A 20,282-nucleotide genomic window follows, 5' to 3' on the forward strand; every position below is an offset into this window, starting at 1 on the left:
CAGCACGGAACCCTTCTGCACCTTCAGCGTGGACATCAGCGGAAGGAAACACAGATTTTTCTTTTCTCCTGGGGCTGCACCGCTCAGGGCCAGCAGAGCAGTGCTTCCCCTTCCCTTCTCTGTCTGTGCCAAGATCGTGCCTCGTCTCTCGAGTCCTGCCCGTGATGGTGCCTGGCCTCAGCCCCTTGAGGCGGCCATTCCTCCACCACCGCAGCTCTCTTGGCAAGCTGCGAGTCATTTTATGTCTTGTCACGGCTTTCCAGAGCCAGGCACACAGGTTCTGGAGAAGGCTGGGGCAGGACAAGCCTGCTTTAAGCCCCAAACCTGCCTCCTTTACTGTCTCCTCTCAGGCCAGGCCTACCCTCCGGGCCCAGCAGCACTCATCCTGCCTGCCCCAGGACCCGCAGGTTGCGCCCTGTGGTAGCAGCAAAGAGCCCCCCAAATGTCTGTCCTGGGGTACACAGGGGTGAGGCAGCCCCGTCACTGCGCAGACACCCATGGGACACGTCACCAGAGCCGCTATCGGCTTGGCAATTAAGGACGTGGGAGAGGAGCCCACGTCACACAAGCATTCGTGGCTGCCCTGGACAAAGAAAGAAACAGTGGCTGTTTTTCTCCCCATTTAAATAGCTAAAAGCACCGCTAGCAGTTTCTTTCTTTGCGTCCAGCCTGTACTACGTTTAAAGACAGAAGCAGCTTCTGCTGAGGAGGTGGAAGATGCTGTCAGCAGAAACACCGTGCCTAGAATGCGAGCAGGGAAGACAGCGATGCTGTGAAATAAAGCTTTTACAGCCGCTTCAGATCAGTTGGCCCGGGCTCCAAGGGTCAGACACCCAGCTGGGAAGATTGAATTTCCTCCTCGATAGCCTTGCCCAGCTCAATCTTGCCATCCTGACTTGGCTCCAGAGAAAGCCTCTTATTAAAGGCACAGAGAAACAATAGCTTCTCGGCCAAAAACTAGGAGTTCAAGCAATCCAGTGAAAAAGCTGTGCTTGGGAACAAGAACGTTTCAGAGGCTAGTTGATTTTAGTTCTCATCGTCACTCGTGTCATGGCAAAGGGCCTCTACAGAGGCAAAAGAGTCTCAGCACTGAGGTAGGACATAGCTCAAACACCAGCCCCAGAAGGTGGAGATCATAGCCTTGACTCACCCTAAAGGCATCGCAGAAAGGGCACCAGGTAAGAGGACAAGGAGGGTTTTTGCTCTAGGGTTAGTTTGTCACATAGCCCAGGAGCCACTGGCTTTGGCTAGCATTTGACAACTGATTCTGGACCTTGAATGGACGAAGCCATACTCTGCCTCTGAATAATGAGGCTTGCATAGAGAGAAAACCCACACTGCCTATAGGGACTCTGTCATAGCAGTGGGCTTGCTTCTTGAGCCCCATCCCTCTTTCCACCCTGCAGGCCCTACTTGCACGCTCTGCCTTGCTCAGATGGGAAGCTCAGCCATTCATCCAGCACCACGAGAAGATATGGGATTGATTTCACAAGCTGGTGGACACACTGAGGACGTCACAGTTACATGTGGGCACATTTTATTCTCTGGATGCACTCGCGCATTGTTTCTGCTCAACAGCCAAAGCTTTATTGATTCAAAACCATTTCCCTTCTCCCCCACCCCCAGCATGTTTTATTTATTTATTTATTTATTTTTAAATTTTGTATATGTGTCCCTTTTCCCACCCCTCAACTGCTCGTCCACTTCTGATTTGAGTAATATCTCTGCTTGGAGTCTGTTTTCTCAGAAGAAGCTAACTGACAATTCATTCTTTTTTTTTTTTTTTTCTCCCAAGAACTATATAAATTACATGCAAAACATTGTACACAGAGATTAATATCAAAATGCAATACAGATCAGATGCACTTTAAGCTGGACTCTAGGATATGGCAAACACACCAGGGTACATATTGCTTTGAAACCACCATTTTTTTTTAATGTCATGCATACCACATAATATTCAGTCTTTTGTTTTGTATTTTTCTGTTTTTATACAAAAATACCAGTGCTTATTATACTAGTTACTGGAAAAGAAAAAAAAAAATCAGATCTGTGTGCCCTCTTCAAATCAAAATTTTGTTGTGAGAGCACTGGATAAATATATATACACACACCAACAAGTGTCATAAGCTTTGCCTTTGCTGAAGGAAGATGAATAGTACCAAGAAAATCTGTCTAGTTTGTTTTACAGGCTTGCCTTTCTCAGTATGGAACAAACTGACCTCCCTGGTCTAACTTTGCAGTTGCCTATTCTGCCTTTGTCCTGGAGAGAAGAGCAAGAACAAATCTATTTTTGCACTCCAAAAACGCATTAGAGGAGGATTATCACACCCACCTAAGGGTACTTCCTTGTTTGTTTATAAAGCACCAAGTATTTCTCTTGGACAGTCTCTGTAGCTGGTCTGTTTTGTGCCTTCCATTTATAATAAAGATATTAAGATGCTTACCCCTTGTTTTTTTTTTTTTTTTTTTTGTTTTGTTTTGTTTTGTTTTGTTTTTGTTCTTTTTTCTAACGAACAGTGGAAGTGGAGAGTCAGATGACAAGCAAGAACAAACACTAGAAACTCCTTGTTCTGCCCCTGCTTTTTAATCACCCAGCATCACCCCGGCTGCAAAACAGCCTCTGCTGATTTACCTGTTTGTTGAAGCACCCCACAGGCTGCAAGTGCGGTGTCCTAGGTGTCAAGTTCTATTTAACGGTGCACGGGTAACCATTCATCTTCCCACAGTCGAAGCACAGAACAGCCTCTTGCTAACAGAACTCATCCCTGCTGCTGCAAGAAACCTCATGGCCTGCAGGAAAACCTCAAGCTAAGAGTTCCAAAGCAAAAGCAGAAAACGCATGATTTGTACTCTTTATATTGGAGTGAATTCTAGCTGCTAAACGCTGCCTACATCTGAGGGCACGTGCTGAGGCTGGGGGGAAGGACACTCAACACCCACTGACAGCAGGAGTGCAAAGATGACAGCCAAGAAGGCAAAGGTTAGAGCTGAACGCTGCCTCAGCTTCCTCCAGCAGCCAGCGGGGGGTCACCTTTCAGCACGCTCTCTGAGACTCTGAGCCCCGAGTTACCGCAGCCGCCAGGTACAGCTGCTCCTTGCTGGCCCAAACTATTGGAAGAGTCTTCAAACTTCAGGGACCTGTTTTATGACAGCCTCGAGATCCAATTAATCTGTTCCTGAAGGCGCTGATCGTCCTGGTGTTTCTGGAGCTGTCCAAGAACAATCCTGAACTGAGGCACTCGTCTGATCAGACAGTGCTTCGGCACAGATTTGTCTTTAGCTTGACACATCAAGGTGAAGAGGAATCGATTCTTGCAAGCAACCTCTCAAGCAGGGATCTAATAAGGTGACCAAAACGACAGATCTGTTGTGCAGATCTGAGCACGTCCCTCTGCAGGGAATCACTTTCAAGCCTAAGATGTTTCACCCATCTCCCTGCCCCAGAGCGACACAAGTAAAGCTCTTAAGCAATTGCTAACCTGTTCTCAGTGCTCACGAGTCCCAAATCACTCATTTTACAATCTATAAACCATGGCAGCTGGCACCTAGTTGGCACACGGTGACACTGCACACGTTGGCAGTGTCGTCAGGAGCTGCAAAGTCAGGGCTGAGGGGGTTAAGGGAAAACCACACATCAGTTTAGCAACTTGGCTCCCGTAGGATACTTCCTACGGCAGGAGTTTCAGCAAAGCCACTCAGAGGGACCTGCTGGCTAATTCAAACGGGACTTCTGCTGGAGCAGTCAGAAGGCAGCAGGAGATATCCAGTGGGCATCGCTGTCAGTCTGTGGCAGTTTGGGGTCCAGGTATCAGTGGTTAGGTGGGGTTTTCTCTGCTTCACTTTCTCCAAAGCTGTGAAAAAATATTTCTTTTACAGCACTGTACAGTCCCACGTTAAGGATGGAACCAGCTGCATCAACTTCCAGTACGACGGTGTTGGAAAAAGGTGCCTTTGGTGGTCAGGAGCACAACAGCTCTGCTGATGTGTTATTTAAGTGTGTTCTTACATCTGAGTTTCCTCATAGCAGTATGTAGCTGAGGGGGTCCAACTTTCCCAGGGAAGATTTATGGTTTTTCTCCTACCAAGCACCAGCTCAGTATACAAAGCTCTGTTAATAACACCCAAGCATGTAGATGTTAAACTGAAACTGCTTTTAAACCTAGTTGTTGTTACAAAAATAGCTTAATACACCATCTTCAGAGGGTAAAAATTCACATGGAAGTACAGAAAAACCCAGAAGCGCTTCCTGAGCTTCAGTTTACCAACAGCACCATCGGATTTAGATCCTGGCCTGGCAGCCAGGATGCAGGGTCTGTAAGCATTGCTGCGATGTGGAAGTGCCAAGACAGGTTTCTGGCCTGCCCTGACTAAAAGACCTTTTTTTTCCATACAAACAGCGTGCCAGGGTACGCTGTAATGCCAGTGTGCCAGGTCAATAGAGGATGTCAAACAACAGAGGCGTTTCTCCTAATTTCTGGCATGAAAACACTTTTAACAGCATTCTTTTCACCAAGAAACCCCTCTCTATCTTCTCCAATACTCCAGGATCTGCTGCAGCTGCAGCAGCCGCGCTGCTACAACCCACATCTTTGCCAAATCTTTTCAATAATTGTGCTTTACCTCGGCAACGTTGAGGTCACTCCTCTTCCTCCTCCAGCTGAGGAAGCAGCTCGCTGGCTCTGCCACACCGCAGGTGCGCAAGCAAAAGCTGGGAACACAGGAGTCAAACTCTCAGTGCTCACGAAGCCACCAGGGCACAGGCCTGACACAGAGGCACCCCGGATCCGCTCTCCCTCCCCGCTGCGAGGCTCGCAGCAGCCCCGACCCGAAGCGCACACAATGCTTCGCATGGTGATGTCACCGCTGATTCTGAGTCCCCAGGTGAGGATCTGCCTCACCACTCTCAACGCTGGGGTTGGGTTTTGGTTTTGTTTTTTTTTTTTTCTTTTAAACATTCACAGCTTATGGGAAACCATCAGGTAAACCACAGATCGCTAGGGAAGAAGTCCCACACGAGGGAAGAAGTCCGTGCTTTTCTTCCAGGCAGCGGCACGTGCTTTAACACGCCGCGTTCGACAAAGCAGCTCTCCCCGTTTTGCTCAGTGGCAACAGGCACGACTGCAACGCACACAGGTGTAGGCAGCACCTGCAGGTCCCAAACCCTTAACCGGTTTGTAGAGAGCACCAATTTTTGAAGTAGTGGCTCTCCCTTAATCCATGACCCCTTCTTTCCTTTATTTATAGCGGGTGGCTCTCCTCCATTTTCCTCCTCAGTGTCTGAGCAGACACTGGGAATCGTTTCTGGAGGAAGGGCACTGCTGAAGCTCCTACATCTACTCTCCGAGAAAAGAGAGTATGTCAAAGAATACAGATTTCCTTTCTTTTTCCCTTTTGAAATACAATTTCTGAAATCAACGCTGCCGCCTGGCAGCAAATACCTACGGGACTAAAGAGGATTCCTCATCCTCACTGTAACGTTGTAGTTAACCTCCCAACGAACCCATCTCCCCAGGAAGCGGCCATTTGAGATGGGAAGGGGTAGAGCAAGAGGAAGCTCTCCTTAGCCTAGCTCTTCTCCCAACACCACCTTGCCATCCAGCACCAAATTCAATTCACCCGCTCCGCCCGATCAGTCGAACGGGCGTCCGACGCTGGCACATGCCACAGCGGTGTTTCTGACGTGGCTTAAATCACCTATCCGCAGAATATCTCGGGTCCGTACGCTCCAATAACGCAGTAGTTGAGAAATAACGCCCAGAGCTCACACTCTGAGTGCAGCCCAACAGCACCGAAGCACCGGGAGGCTAAACATTCCCAACCTGGCAACAAGGCTGACCCAAGCAACAGCACGGAACCCTTCTGCACCTTCAGCGTGGACATCAGTGGAAGGAAACACAGATTTTTCTTTTCTCCTGGGGCTGCACCGCTCAGGGCCAGCAGAGCAGTGCTTCCCCTTCCCTTCTCTGTCTGTGCCAAGATCGTGCCTCGTCTCTCGAGTCCTGCCCGTGATGGTGCCTGGCCTCAGCCCCGTGAGGCGGCCATTCCTCCACCACCGCAGCTCTCTTGGCAAGCTGCGAGTCATTTTATGTCTTGTCACGGCTTTCCAGAGCCAGGCACACAGGTTCTGGAGAAGGCTGGGGCAGGACAAGCCTGCTTTAAGCCCCAAACCTGCCTCCTTTACTGTCTCCTCTCAGGCCAGGCCTACCCTCCGGGCCCAGCAGCACTCATCCTGCCTGCCCCAGGACCCGCAGGTTGCACCCTGTGGTAGCAGCAAAGAGCCCCCCAAATGTCTGTCCTGGGGTACACAGGGGTGAGGCAGCCCCGTCACTGCACAGACACCCATGGGACACGTCACCAGAGCCGCTATCGGCTTGGCAATTAAGGACGTGGGAGAGGAGCCCACGTCACGCAAGCATTCGTGGCTGCCCTGGACAAAGAAAGAAACAGTGGCTGTTTTTCTCCCCATTTAAATAGCTAAAAGCACCGCTAGCAGTTTCTTTCTTTGCGTCCAGCCTGTACTACGTTTAAAGACAGAAGCAGCTTCTGCTGAGGAGGTGGAAGATGCTGTCAGCAGAAACACCGTGCCTAGAATGCGAGCAGGGAAGACAGCGATGCTGTGAAATAAAGCTTTTACAGCCGCTTCAGATCAGTTGGCCCGGGCTCCAAGGGTCAGACACCCAGCTGGGAAGATTGAATTTCCTCCTCGATAGCCTTGCCCAGCTCAATCTTGCCATCCTGACTTGGCTCCAGAGAAAGCCTCTTATTAAAGGCACAGAGAAACAATAGCTTCTCGGCCAAAAACTAGGAGTTCAAGCAATCCAGTGAAAAAGCTGTGCTTGGGAACAAGAACGTTTCAGAGGCTAGTTGATTTTAGTTCTCATCGTCACTCGTGTCATGGCAAAGGGCCTCTACAGAGGCAAAAGAGTCTCAGCACTGAGGTAGGACATAGCTCAAACACCAGCCCCAGAAGGTGGAGATCATAGCCTTGACTCACCCTAAAGGCATCGCAGAAAGGGCACCAGGTAAGAGGACAAGGAGGGTTTTTGCTCTAGGGTTAGTTTGTCACATAGCCCAGGAGCCACTGGCTTTGGCTAGCATTTGACAACTGATTCTGGACCTTGAATGGACGAAGCCATACTCTGCCTCTGAATAATGAGGCTTGCATAGAGAGAAAACCCACACTGCCTATAGGGACTCTGTCATAGCAGTGGGCTTGCTTCTTGAGCCCCATCCCTCTTTCCACCCTGCAGGCCCTACTTGCACGCTCTGCCTTGCTCAGATGGGAAGCTCAGCCATTCATCCAGCACCACGAGAAGATATGGGATTGATTTCACAAGCTGGTGGACACACTGAGGACGTCACAGTTACATGTGGGCACATTTTATTCTCTGGATGCACTCGCGCATTGTTTCTGCTCAACAGCCAAAGCTTTATTGATTCAAAACCATTTCCCTTCTCCCCCACCCCCAGCATGTTTTATTTATTTATTTATTTATTTTTAAATTTTGTATATGTATCCCTTTTCCCACCCCTCAACTGCTCGTCCACTTCTGATTTGAGTAATATCTCTGCTTGGAGTCTGTTTTCTCAGAAGAAGCTAACTGACAATTCATTCTTTTTTTTTTTTTTCTCCCAAGAACTATATAAATTACATGCAAAACATTGTACACAGAGATTAATATCAAAATGCAATACAGATCAGATGCACTTTAAGCTGGACTCTAGGATATGGCAAACACACCAGGGTACATATTGCTTTGAAACCACCATTTTTTTTTAATGTCATGCATACCACATAATATTCAGTCTTTTGTTTTGTATTTTTCTGTTTTTATACAAAAATACCAGTGCTTATTATACTAGTTACTGGAAAAGAAAAAAAAAAAATCAGATCTGTGTGCCCTCTTCAAATCAAAATTTTGTTGTGAGAGCACTGGATAAATATATATACACACACCAACAAGTGTCATAAGCTTTGCCTTTGCTGAAGGAAGATGAATAGTACCAAGAAAATCTGTCTAGTTTGTTTTACAGGCTTGTCTTTCTCAGTATGGAACAAACTGACCTCCCTGGTCTAACTTTGCAGTTGCCTATTCTGCCTTTGTCCTGGAGAGAAGAGCAAGAACAAATCTATTTTTGCACTCCAAAAACGCATTAGAGGAGGATTATCACACCCACCTAAGGGTACTTCCTTGTTTGTTTATAAAGCACCAAGTATTTCTCTTGGACAGTCTCTGTAGCTGGTCTGTTTTGTGCCTTCCATTTATAATAAAGATATTAAGATGCTTACCCCTTGTTTTTTTTTTTTTTTTTTTTTTTTGTTTTGTTTTGTTTTGTTTTGTTTTTGTTCTTTTTTCTAACGAACAGTGGAAGTGGAGAGTCAGATGACAAGCAAGAACAAACACTAGAAACTCCTTGTTCTGCCCCTGCTTTTTAATCACCCAGCATCACCCCGGCTGCAAAACAGCCTCTGCTGATTTACCTGTTTGTTGAAGCACCCCACAGGCTGCAAGTGCGGTGTCCTAGGTGTCAAGTTCTATTTAACGGTGCACGGGTAACCATTCATCTTCCCACAGTCGAAGCACAGAACAGCCTCTTGCTAACAGAACTCATCCCTGCTGCTGCAAGAAACCTCATGGCCTGCAGGAAAACCTCAAGCTAAGAGTTCCAAAGCAAAAGCAGAAAACGCATGATTTGTACTCTTTATATTGGAGTGAATTCTAGCTGCTAAACGCTGCCTACATCTGAGGGCACGTGCTGAGGCTGGGGGGAAGGACACTCAACACCCACTGACAGCAGGAGTGCAAAGATGACAGCCAAGAAGGCAAAGGTTAGAGCTGAACGCTGCCTCAGCTTCCTCCAGCAGCCAGCGGGGGGTCACCTTTCAGCACGCTCTCTGAGACTCTGAGCCCCGAGTTACCGCAGCCGCCAGGTACAGCTGCTCCTTGCTGGCCCAAACTATTGGAAGAGTCTTCAAACTTCAGGGACCTGTTTTATGACAGCCTCGAGATCCAATTAATCTGTTCCTGAAGGCGCTGATCGTCCTGGTGTTTCTGGAGCTGTCCAAGAACAATCCTGAACTGAGGCACTCGTCTGATCAGACAGTGCTTCGGCACAGATTTGTCTTTAGCTTGACACATCAAGGTGAAGAGGAATCGATTCTTGCAAGCAACCTCTCAAGCAGGGATCTAATAAGGTGACCAAAACGACAGATCTGTTGTGCAGATCTGAGCACGTCCCTCTGCAGGGAATCACTTTCAAGCCTAAGATGTTTCACCCATCTCCCTGCCCCAGAGCGACACAAGTAAAGCTCTTAAGCAATTGCTAACCTGTTCTCAGTGCTCACGAGTCCCAAATCACTCATTTTACAATCTATAAACCATGGCAGCTGGCACCTAGTTGGCACACGGTGACACTGCACACGTTGGCAGTGTCGTCAGGAGCTGCAAAGTCAGGGCTGAGGGGGTTAAGGGAAAACCACACATCAGTTTAGCAACTTGGCTCCCGTAGGATACTTCCTACGGCAGGAGTTTCAGCAAAGCCACTCAGAGGGACCTGCTGGCTAATTCAAACGGGACTTCTGCTGGAGCAGTCAGAAGGCAGCAGGAGATATCCAGTGGGCATCGCTGTCAGTCTGTGGCAGTTTGGGGTCCAGGTATCAGTGGTTAGGTGGGGTTTTCTCTGCTTCACTTTCTCCAAAGCTGTGAAAAAATATTTCTTTTACAGCACTGTACAGTCCCACGTTAAGGATGGAACCAGCTGCATCAACTTCCAGTACGACGGTGTTGGAAAAAGGTGCCTTTGGTGGTCAGGAGCACAACAGCTCTGCTGATGTGTTATTTAAGTGTGTTCTTACATCTGAGTTTCCTCATAGCAGTATGTAGCTGAGGGGGTCCAACTTTCCCAGGGAAGATTTATGGTTTTTCTCCTACCAAGCACCAGCTCAGTATACAAAGCTCTGTTAATAACACCCAAGCATGTAGATGTTAAACTGAAACTGCTTTTAAACCTAGTTGTTGTTACAAAAATAGCTTAATACACCATCTTCAGAGGGTAAAAATTCACATGGAAGTACAGAAAAACCCAGAAGCGCTTCCTGAGCTTCAGTTTACCAACAGCACCATCGGATTTAGATCCTGGCCTGGCAGCCAGGATGCAGGGTCTGTAAGCATTGCTGCGATGTGGAAGTGCCAAGACAGGTTTCTGGCCTGCCCTGACTAAAAGACCTTTTTTTTCCATACAAACAGCGTGCCAGGGTACGCTGTAATGCCAGTGTGCCAGGTCAATAGAGGATGTCAAACAACAGAGGCGTTTCTCCTAATTTCTGGCATGAAAACACTTTTAACAGCATTCTTTTCACCAAGAAACCCCTCTCTATCTTCTCCAATACTCCAGGATCTGCTGCAGCTGCAGCAGCCGCGCTGCTACAACCCACATCTTTGCCAAATCTTTTCAATAATTGTGCTTTACCTCGGCAACGTTGAGGTCACTCCTCTTCCTCCTCCAGCTGAGGAAGCAGCTCGCTGGCTCTGCCACACCGCAGGTGCGCAAGCAAAAGCTGGGAACACAGGAGTCAAACTCTCAGTGCTCACGAAGCCACCAGGGCACAGGCCTGACACAGAGGCACCCCGGATCCGCTCTCCCTCCCCGCTGCGAGGCTCGCAGCAGCCCCGACCCGAAGCGCACACAATGCTTCGCATGGTGATGTCACCGCTGATTCTGAGTCCCCAGGTGAGGATCTGCCTCACCACTCTCAACGCTGGGGTTGGGTTTTGGTTTTGTTTTTTTTTTTTTCTTTTAAACATTCACAGCTTATGGGAAACCATCAGGTAAACCACAGATCGCTAGGGAAGAAGTCCCACACGAGGGAAGAAGTCCGTGCTTTTCTTCCAGGCAGCGGCACGTGCTTTAACACGCCGCGTTCGACAAAGCAGCTCTCCCCGTTTTGCTCAGTGGCAACAGGCACGACTGCAACGCACACAGGTGTAGGCAGCACCTGCAGGTCCCAAACCCTTAACCGGTTTGTAGAGAGCACCAATTTTTGAAGTAGTGGCTCTCCCTTAATCCATGACCCCTTCTTTCCTTTATTTATAGCGGGTGGCTCTCCTCCATTTTCCTCCTCAGTGTCTGAGCAGACACTGGGAATCGTTTCTGGAGGAAGGGCACTGCTGAAGCTCCTACATCTACTCTCCGAGAAAAGAGAGTATGTCAAAGAATACAGATTTCCTTTCTTTTTCCCTTTTGAAATACAATTTCTGAAATCAACGCTGCCGCCTGGCAGCAAATACCTACGGGACTAAAGAGGATTCCTCATCCTCACTGTAACGTTGTAGTTAACCTCCCAACGAACCCATCTCCCCAGGAAGCGGCCATTTGAGATGGGAAGGGGTAGAGCAAGAGGAAGCTCTCCTTAGCCTAGCTCTTCTCCCAACACCACCTTGCCATCCAGCACCAAATTCAATTCACCCGCTCCGCCCGATCAGTCGAACGGGCGTCCGACGCTGGCACATGCCACAGCGGTGTTTCTGACGTGGCTTAAATCACCTATCCGCAGAATATCTCGGGTCCGTACGCTCCAATAACGCAGTAGTTGAGAAATAACGCCCAGAGCTCACACTCTGAGTGCAGCCCAACAGCACCGAAGCACCGGGAGGCTAAACATTCCCAACCTGGCAACAAGGCTGACCCAAGCAACAGCACGGAACCCTTCTGCACCTTCAGCGTGGACATCAGTGGAAGGAAACACAGATTTTTCTTTTCTCCTGGGGCTGCACCGCTCAGGGCCAGCAGAGCAGTGCTTCCCCTTCCCTTCTCTGTCTGTGCCAAGATCGTGCCTCGTCTCTCGAGTCCTGCCCGTGATGGTGCCTGGCCTCAGCCCCGTGAGGCGGCCATTCCTCCACCACCGCAGCTCTCTTGGCAAGCTGCGAGTCATTTTATGTCTTGTCACGGCTTTCCAGAGCCAGGCACACAGGTTCTGGAGAAGGCTGGGGCAGGACAAGCCTGCTTTAAGCCCCAAACCTGCCTCCTTTACTGTCTCCTCTCAGGCCAGGCCTACCCTCCGGGCCCAGCAGCACTCATCCTGCCTGCCCCAGGACCCGCAGGTTGCACCCTGTGGTAGCAGCAAAGAGCCCCCCAAATGTCTGTCCTGGGGTACACAGGGGTGAGGCAGCCCCGTCACTGCACAGACACCCATGGGACACGTCACCAGAGCCGCTATCGGCTTGGCAATTAAGGACGTGGGAGAGGAGCCCACGTCACGCAAGCATTCGTGGCTGCCCTGGACAAAGAAAGAAACAGTGGCTGTTTTTCTCCCCATTTAAATAGCTAAAAGCACCGCTAGCAGTTTCTTTCTTTGCGTCCAGCCTGTACTACGTTTAAAGACAGAAGCAGCTTCTGCTGAGGAGGTGGAAGATGCTGTCAGCAGAAACACCGTGCCTAGAATGCGAGCAGGGAAGACAGCGATGCTGTGAAATAAAGCTTTTACAGCCGCTTCAGATCAGTTGGCCCGGGCTCCAAGGGTCAGACACCCAGCTGGGAAGATTGAATTTCCTCCTCGATAGCCTTGCCCAGCTCAATCTTGCCATCCTGACTTGGCTCCAGAGAAAGCCTCTTATTAAAGGCACAGAGAAACAATAGCTTCTCGGCCAAAAACTAGGAGTTCAAGCAATCCAGTGAAAAAGCTGTGCTTGGGAACAAGAACGTTTCAGAGGCTAGTTGATTTTAGTTCTCATCGTCACTCGTGTCATGGCAAAGGGCCTCTACAGAGGCAAAAGAGTCTCAGCACTGAGGTAGGACATAGCTCAAACACCAGCCCCAGAAGGTGGAGATCATAGCCTTGACTCACCCTAAAGGCATCGCAGAAAGGGCACCAGGTAAGAGGACAAGGAGGGTTTTTGCTCTAGGGTTAGTTTGTCACATAGCCCAGGAGCCACTGGCTTTGGCTAGCATTTGACAACTGATTCTGGACCTTGAATGGACGAAGCCATACTCTGCCTCTGAATAATGAGGCTTGCATAGAGAGAAAACCCACACTGCCTATAGGGACTCTGTCATAGCAGTGGGCTTGCTTCTTGAGCCCCATCCCTCTTTCCACCCTGCAGGCCCTACTTGCACGCTCTGCCTTGCTCAGATGGGAAGCTCAGCCATTCATCCAGCACCACGAGAAGATATGGGATTGATTTCACAAGCTGGTGGACACACTGAGGACGTCACAGTTACATGTGGGCACATTTTATTCTCTGGATGCACTCGCGCATTGTTTCTGCTCAACAGCCAAAGCTTTATTGATTCAAAACCATTTCCCTTCTCCCCCACCCCCAGCATGTTTTATTTATTTATTTATTTATTTTTAAATTTTGTATATGTATCCCTTTTCCCACCCCTCAACTGCTCGTCCACTTCTGATTTGAGTAATATCTCTGCTTGGAGTCTGTTTTCTCAGAAGAAGCTAACTGACAATTCATTCTTTTTTTTTTTTTTCTCCCAAGAACTATATAAATTACATGCAAAACATTGTACACAGAGATTAATATCAAAATGCAATACAGATCAGATGCACTTTAAGCTGGACTCTAGGATATGGCAAACACACCAGGGTACATATTGCTTTGAAACCACCATTTTTTTTTAATGTCATGCATACCACATAATATTCAGTCTTTTGTTTTGTATTTTTCTGTTTTTATACAAAAATACCAGTGCTTATTATACTAGTTACTGGAAAAGAAAAAAAAAAAATCAGATCTGTGTGCCCTCTTCAAATCAAAATTTTGTTGTGAGAGCACTGGATAAATATATATACACACACCAACAAGTGTCATAAGCTTTGCCTTTGCTGAAGGAAGATGAATAGTACCAAGAAAATCTGTCTAGTTTGTTTTACAGGCTTGTCTTTCTCAGTATGGAACAAACTGACCTCCCTGGTCTAACTTTGCAGTTGCCTATTCTGCCTTTGTCCTGGAGAGAAGAGCAAGAACAAATCTATTTTTGCACTCCAAAAACGCATTAGAGGAGGATTATCACACCCACCTAAGGGTACTTCCTTGTTTGTTTATAAAGCACCAAGTATTTCTCTTGGACAGTCTCTGTAGCTGGTCTGTTTTGTGCCTTCCATTTATAATAAAGATATTAAGATGCTTACCCCTTGTTTTTTTTTTTTTTTTTTTTTTTTTTGTTTTGTTTTGTTTTGTTTTGTTTTTGTTCTTTTTTCTAACGAACAGTGGAAGTGGAGAGTCAGATGACAAGCAAGAACAAACACTAGAAACTCCTTGTTCTGCCCCTGCTTTTTAATCACCCAGCATCACCCCGGCTGCAAAACAGCCTCTGCTGATTTACCTGTTTGTTAAAGCACCCCACAGGCTGCAAGTGCGGTGTCCTAGGTGTCAAGTTCTATTTAACGGTGCACGGGTAACCATTCATCTTCCCACAGTCGAAGCACAGAACAGCCTCTTGCTAACAGAACTCATCCCTGCTGCTGCAAGAAACCTCATGGCCTGCAGGAAAACCTCAAGCTAAGAGTTCCAAAGCAAAAGCAGAAAACGCATGATTTGTACTCTTTATATTGGAGTGAATTCTAGCTGCTAAACGCTGCCTACATCTGAGGGCACGTGCTGAGGCTGGGGGGAAGGACACTCAACACCCACTGACAGCAGGAGTGCAAAGATGACAGCCAAGAAGGCAAAGGTTAGAGCTGAACGCTGCCTCAGCTTCCTCCAGCAGCCAGCGGGGGGTCACCTTTCAGCACGCTCTCTGAGACTCTGAGCCCCGAGTTACCGCAGCCGCCAGGTACAGCTGCTCCTTGCTGGCCCAAACTATTGGAAGAGTCTTCAAACTTCAGGGACCTGTTTTATGACAGCCTCGAGATCCAATTAATCTGTTCCTGAAGGCGCTGATCGTCCTGGTGTTTCTGGAGCTGTCCAAGAACAATCCTGAACTGAGGCACTCGTCTGATCAGACAGTGCTTCGGCACAGATTTGTCTTTAGCTTGACACATCAAGGTGAAGAGGAATCGATTCTTGCAAGCAACCTCTCAAGCAGGGATCTAATAAGGTGACCAAAACGACAGATCTGTTGTGCAGATCTGAGCACGTCCCTCTGCAGGGAATCACTTTCAAGCCTAAGATGTTTCACCCATCTCCCTGCCCCAGAGCGACACAAGTAAAGCTCTTAAGCAATTGCTAACCTGTTCTCAGTGCTCACGAGTCCCAAATCACTCATTTTACAATCTATAAACCATGGCAGCTGGCACCTAGTTGGCACACGGTGACACTGCACACGTTGGCAGTGTCGTCAGGAGCTGCAAAGTCAGGGCTGAGGGGGTTAAGGGAAAACCACACATCAGTTTAGCAACTTGGCTCCCGTAGGATACTTCCTACGGCAGGAGTTTCAGCAAAGCCACTCAGAGGGACCTGCTGGCTAATTCAAACGGGACTTCTGCTGGAGCAGTCAGAAGGCAGCAGGAGATATCCAGTGGGCATCGCTGTCAGTCTGTGGCAGTTTGGGGTCCAGGTATCAGTGGTTAGGTGGGGTTTTCTCTGCTTCACTTTCTCCAAAGCTGTGAAAAAATATTTCTTTTACAGCACTGTACAGTCCCACGTTAAGGATGGAACCAGCTGCATCAACTTCCAGTACGACGGTGTTGGAAAAAGGTGCCTTTGGTGGTCAGGAGCACAACAGCTCTGCTGATGTGTTATTTAAGTGTGTTCTTACATCTGAGTTTCCTCATAGCAGTATGTAGCTGAGGGGGTCCAACTTTCCCAGGGAAGATTTATGGTTTTTCTCCTACCAAGCACCAGCTCAGTATACAAAGCTCTGTTAATAACACCCAAGCATGTAGATGTTAAACTGAAACTGCTTTTAAACCTAGTTGTTGTTACAAAAATAGCTTAATACACCATCTTCAGAGGGTAAAAATTCACATGGAAGTACAGAAAAACCCAGAAGCGCTTCCTGAGCTTCAGTTTACCAACAGCACCATCGGATTTAGATCCTGGCCTGGCAGCCAGGATGCAGGGTCTGTAAGCATTGCTGCGATGTGGAAGTGCCAAGACAGGTTTCTGGCCTGCCCTGACTAAAAGACCTTTTTTTTCCATACAAACAGCGTGCCAGGGTACGCTGTAATGCCAGTGTGCCAGGTCAATAGAGGATGTCAAACAACAGAGGCGTTTCTCCTAATTTCTGGCATGAAAACACTTTTAACAGCATTCTTTTCACCAAGAAACCCCTCTCTATCTTCTCCAATACTCCAGGATCTGCTGCAGCTGCAGCAGCCGCGCTGCTACAACCCACATCTTTGCCAAATCTTTTCAATAATTGTGCTTTACCTCGGCAACGTTGAGGTCACTCCTCTTCCTCCTCCAGCTGAGGAAGCAGCTCGCTGGCTCTGCCATACCGCAGGTGCGCAAGCAAAAGCTGGGAACACAGGAGTCAAACTCTCAGTGCTCACGAAGCCACCAGGGCACAGGCCTGACACAGAGGCACCCCGGATCCGCTCTCCCTCCCCGCTGCGAGGCTCGCAGCAGCCCCGACCCGAAGCGCACACAATGCTTCGCATGGTGATGTCACCGCTGATTCTGAGTCCCCAGGTGAGGATCTGCCTCACCACTCTCAACGCTGGGGTTGGGTTTTGGTTTTGTTTTTTTTTTTTTCTTTTAAACATTCACAGCTTATGGGAAACCATCAGGTAAACCACAGATCGCTAGGGAAGAAGTCCCACACGAGGGAAGAAGTCCGTGCTTTTCTTCCAGGCAGCGGCACGTGCTTTAACACGCCACGTTCGACAAAGCAGCTCTCCCCGTTTTGCTCAGTGGCAACAGGCACGACTGCAACGCACACAGGTGTAGGCAGCACCTGCAGGTCCCAAACCCTTAACCGGTTTGTAGAGAGCACCAATTTTTGAAGTATGTTCTTACATCTGAATTTGCTCATAGCAGTATGTAGCTGAGAGGGTCCAACTTTCCCAGGGAAGATTTATGGTTTTTCTCCTACCAAGCACCAGCTCAGTATACAAAGCTCTGTTAATAACACCCAAGCCTGTAGATGGAATACAATTGTTTTCCTTACAACCCCCCAGTTATTTCCATGTCTGTTCTGGACCTTGGGATCTCTTTTGGGAGCTACATTACGCAGAGCAATACAATAAGGCTGAGATCACCGCTGCCTCAATGTAATGCAAAGGTGAAGGCCTTTATGACAGACAGTTTGGAAATGAATGCAGCCCCATCTTGTCAGCATCAGAGCAGAGCCAGCTCCAGATGGCTCCAAAAAGGAGCTGCTGCTGGCCAGAGCCGAGGCAGGGAGTGCTGCTGGGTGGGCTTCGGGGGAGCAGATTTAAGGAAGGGGGGAAAATACTGCTGTGCAACAGCAGCTGGGAGAGAGGATTGTGAAAGCGTGAGAGAAGCAGCCCTGCAGCCCCCCAGGTGAGCGCCGCAGGAGGGCAGGAGGTGCTGCAGGCAGGCAGCAGCAGTTCCCCTGCGGGCTGTGCAGGGAGAGGCCCCCGGTGGAGCAGGCTGTCCCCCTGCAGCCCATGGGTCCCCCATGGAGCAGATCTCCACGCTGCAGCCCCCCCATGGGTGGAGGAGCCCCCGGTGGAGCAGGTGGGTGTGGCCTGGAGGAGGCTGCGGCCCATGGAGAGCCCCCGCAGGAGCAGGCCCCGGGCCGGAGCTGCAGCCCGTGGAGAGGAGCCCACGTGGAGCAGGGGCAGAGAGGGACCGAGAAGGAGTGGTGGAGATGAAGTGCTACAGACTGACCACAACCCCCAGTCCAGTCCCCCTGTTCCCCTGCGCTGCATGGGGGGAGGAGCTGGAAGAGCTCAGATGGGGGGAAGGAAGGTGTTTTTGGTTTCTTTCCTTTGGTTCTCACTTGTCTAGCCTGGTAGCAGTAGTAGTTAGGCAGGAAATCTTACTGTCTCCCTATGCTGAGTCTGCTTTGCCCATCACGATCCTTGTTGAGCGATCTCCCTGTCCTTGTCTCAACCCTTGAGCCCTTTGCATCGTATTTTCTCTCCCTTTCTCTTTGAGGAGGGGGAGGGAGAGAGTGGCCGTGATGGAGCTCGGCTGCCCACCCACCGAAAAGCACTGCAGCTGCAAAGTACTGGAAAAGTTTTCAGAAGCAACAAGGTGTTTAACAAGGAAATGTATAGTTTCCTTTTTCAGGCTTCCTAAATAATTGGGCTTATTTCATATTCCCAACTCGGAGGAGGAGAATTGTTGATTTCACTTTCTTTTTTCTTCCTTGGAAATCAAAGGTGAACAGCTCTAAAAGGAAGGGGAACGTATCAGAAGCAAGCTTTTTTTGGCTTGTAATCCTTTCTTAAGGAAAAGATTTCTCACACACCTTCCCCAGATGTAGGGGGGCAGAGAATAATTTTGGAACTACTCCAATTAAAGTCAGCTTGGGGAGAGTGGTACTTCTCTACTTGTTTCTGAGACATTCGCATTAGCAACAGAGAGTGTTGTGTTGCCGCTGCCAGGGGCCTACGGTGATGACTTCAGAAACAGAATTGAATGATGTCACTGTGACACCTTGGTAACAGCTGCCTCTGAGCAAGTTTAGCGAGGAGGGACAGAGAAGTGTGCTGGATGAAACCACGTGAGGACTTGTGGATCCCACGTTGAGGTGCATAGAGAGGGCCCACCCTTCTGTAAGTGTTTGGATGCTTCATTTTAGATTTCTGTAGTTTGTGTAAAGTCCTTTCACAAGCATGAAGTTTGGTACTTTGGCTCAGGGATGTAGCTGCACAGAGTGACAGGTGCAACATGTGGCTGAGGGCCTCTGCACGTTCTCTCTTTCCCACACACGATCAAGAAAGAAGGGTAGACAAATAAGAGTGTGCTGTGGTCCTGCCATAGACCTCAAGTACTACAGCATAAACAAGAGACTTAAAAGTAGCCCATCACATTAAACTTCAGGACAGCAATGCACTTCATCAGCTGGTCTGGCCTGTTGAGTGGAGTGTCTCAGGATGGACTGTATGAAGATGCACTCCATCTGCTTTCAGATTAGCACTTGCAGTGAGCAAGCTGCCTGGCCTTAACATTTTTCATTTCATTTTTCACCCGACTTTTGCTGGTTCTTCTTGGTCTAGAAAAAAAAAAAAAAAAAAAAAAAAAAGTGAACTCAGATCAAAATAGAAGGATTTCCTTTTCATTAATTCCATGTTCTTAACTTGACAGGTTTGGTTATTGACGTGGAAGGGACATATCTGGCCTGACTGCAACACCCATGCTCGCAGTGTGGGACAGTTCTCCTAAAGGTGATTCCGTGTAGTTTCTGGAAACGAAGACATCAGATGGCAAAGGTAATCTCCCAAATTTTTTTATTTTTTTATTTTTTTTTGTGCTAATGCAGGAAAGGCAAGTAAGAGTAAAAGTAAGAGTCCAGATAGTGTAAGAAGCAGCAGCTGTGAAGGAAACTTCCTTCTGGCTGATATGGCTCCATATCTAGTTGTGGAGGTCATAGTGCAGGTGGAAGCATGTTCTCGTCCAAATACTTAGCTCTCTGTTTTCACAACAGGTCGAGCAGCAGAATGTCTTTGAAACAACTGTGCCTATGACCAAGTTCATGCATCGTGCTAGACAAGGTAAAAGCTCTGGACAAGCAAAGGGGAGGGATGGATGGGCATGCAATACGATCACTTCAATCTTCTCTCTCTAAGAAACCTTACTGAGAAAACAAAACAGAACAGAACAAATGAAACAAAACTCTCCAGACAGCTCTGGTGTTGCTGTAGGATGGAATACAATTGTTTTCCTTACAACCCCCCAGTTATTTCCATGTCTGTTCTGGACCTTGGGATCTCTTTTGGGAGCTACATTACGCAGAGCAATACAATAAGGCTGAGATCACCGCTGCCTCAATGTAATGCAAAGGTGAAGGCCTTTATGACAGACAGTTTGGAAATGAATGCAGCCCCATCTTGTCAGCATCAGAGCAGAGCCAGCTCCAGATGGCTCCAAAAAGGAGCTGCTGCTGGCCAGAGCCGAGGCAGGGAGTGCTGCTGGGTGGGCTTCGGGGGAGCAGATTTAAGGAAGGGGGGAAAATACTGCTGTGCAACAGCAGCTGGGAGAGAGGATTGTGAAAGCGTGAGAGAAGCAGCCCTGCAGCCCCCCAGGTGAGCGCCGCAGGAGGGCAGGAGGTGCTGCAGGCAGGCAGCAGCAGTTCCCCTGCGGGCTGTGCAGGGAGAGGCCCCTGGTGGAGCAGGCTGTCCCCCTGCAGCCCATGGGTCCCCCATGGAGCAGATCTCCACGCTGCAGCCCCCCCATGGGTGGAGGAGCCCCCAG

The 20,282-nt window shown here is 48.7% G+C and overlaps 1 pseudogene; it reads right to left on the reverse strand.

The window, feature by feature from the left end:
- The window catches only part of LOC137849153 (kinesin-like protein KIF27), an 85,868-nt pseudogene that overhangs the window by 54,018 nt on the left and 11,568 nt on the right, over nucleotides 1-20,282 (reverse strand).

Source organism: Anas acuta, unplaced genomic scaffold (genome assembly GCF_963932015.1).
Source record: "Anas acuta unplaced genomic scaffold, bAnaAcu1.1 SCAFFOLD_67, whole genome shotgun sequence".
NCBI lineage: Eukaryota > Metazoa > Chordata > Aves > Anseriformes > Anatidae > Anas > Anas acuta.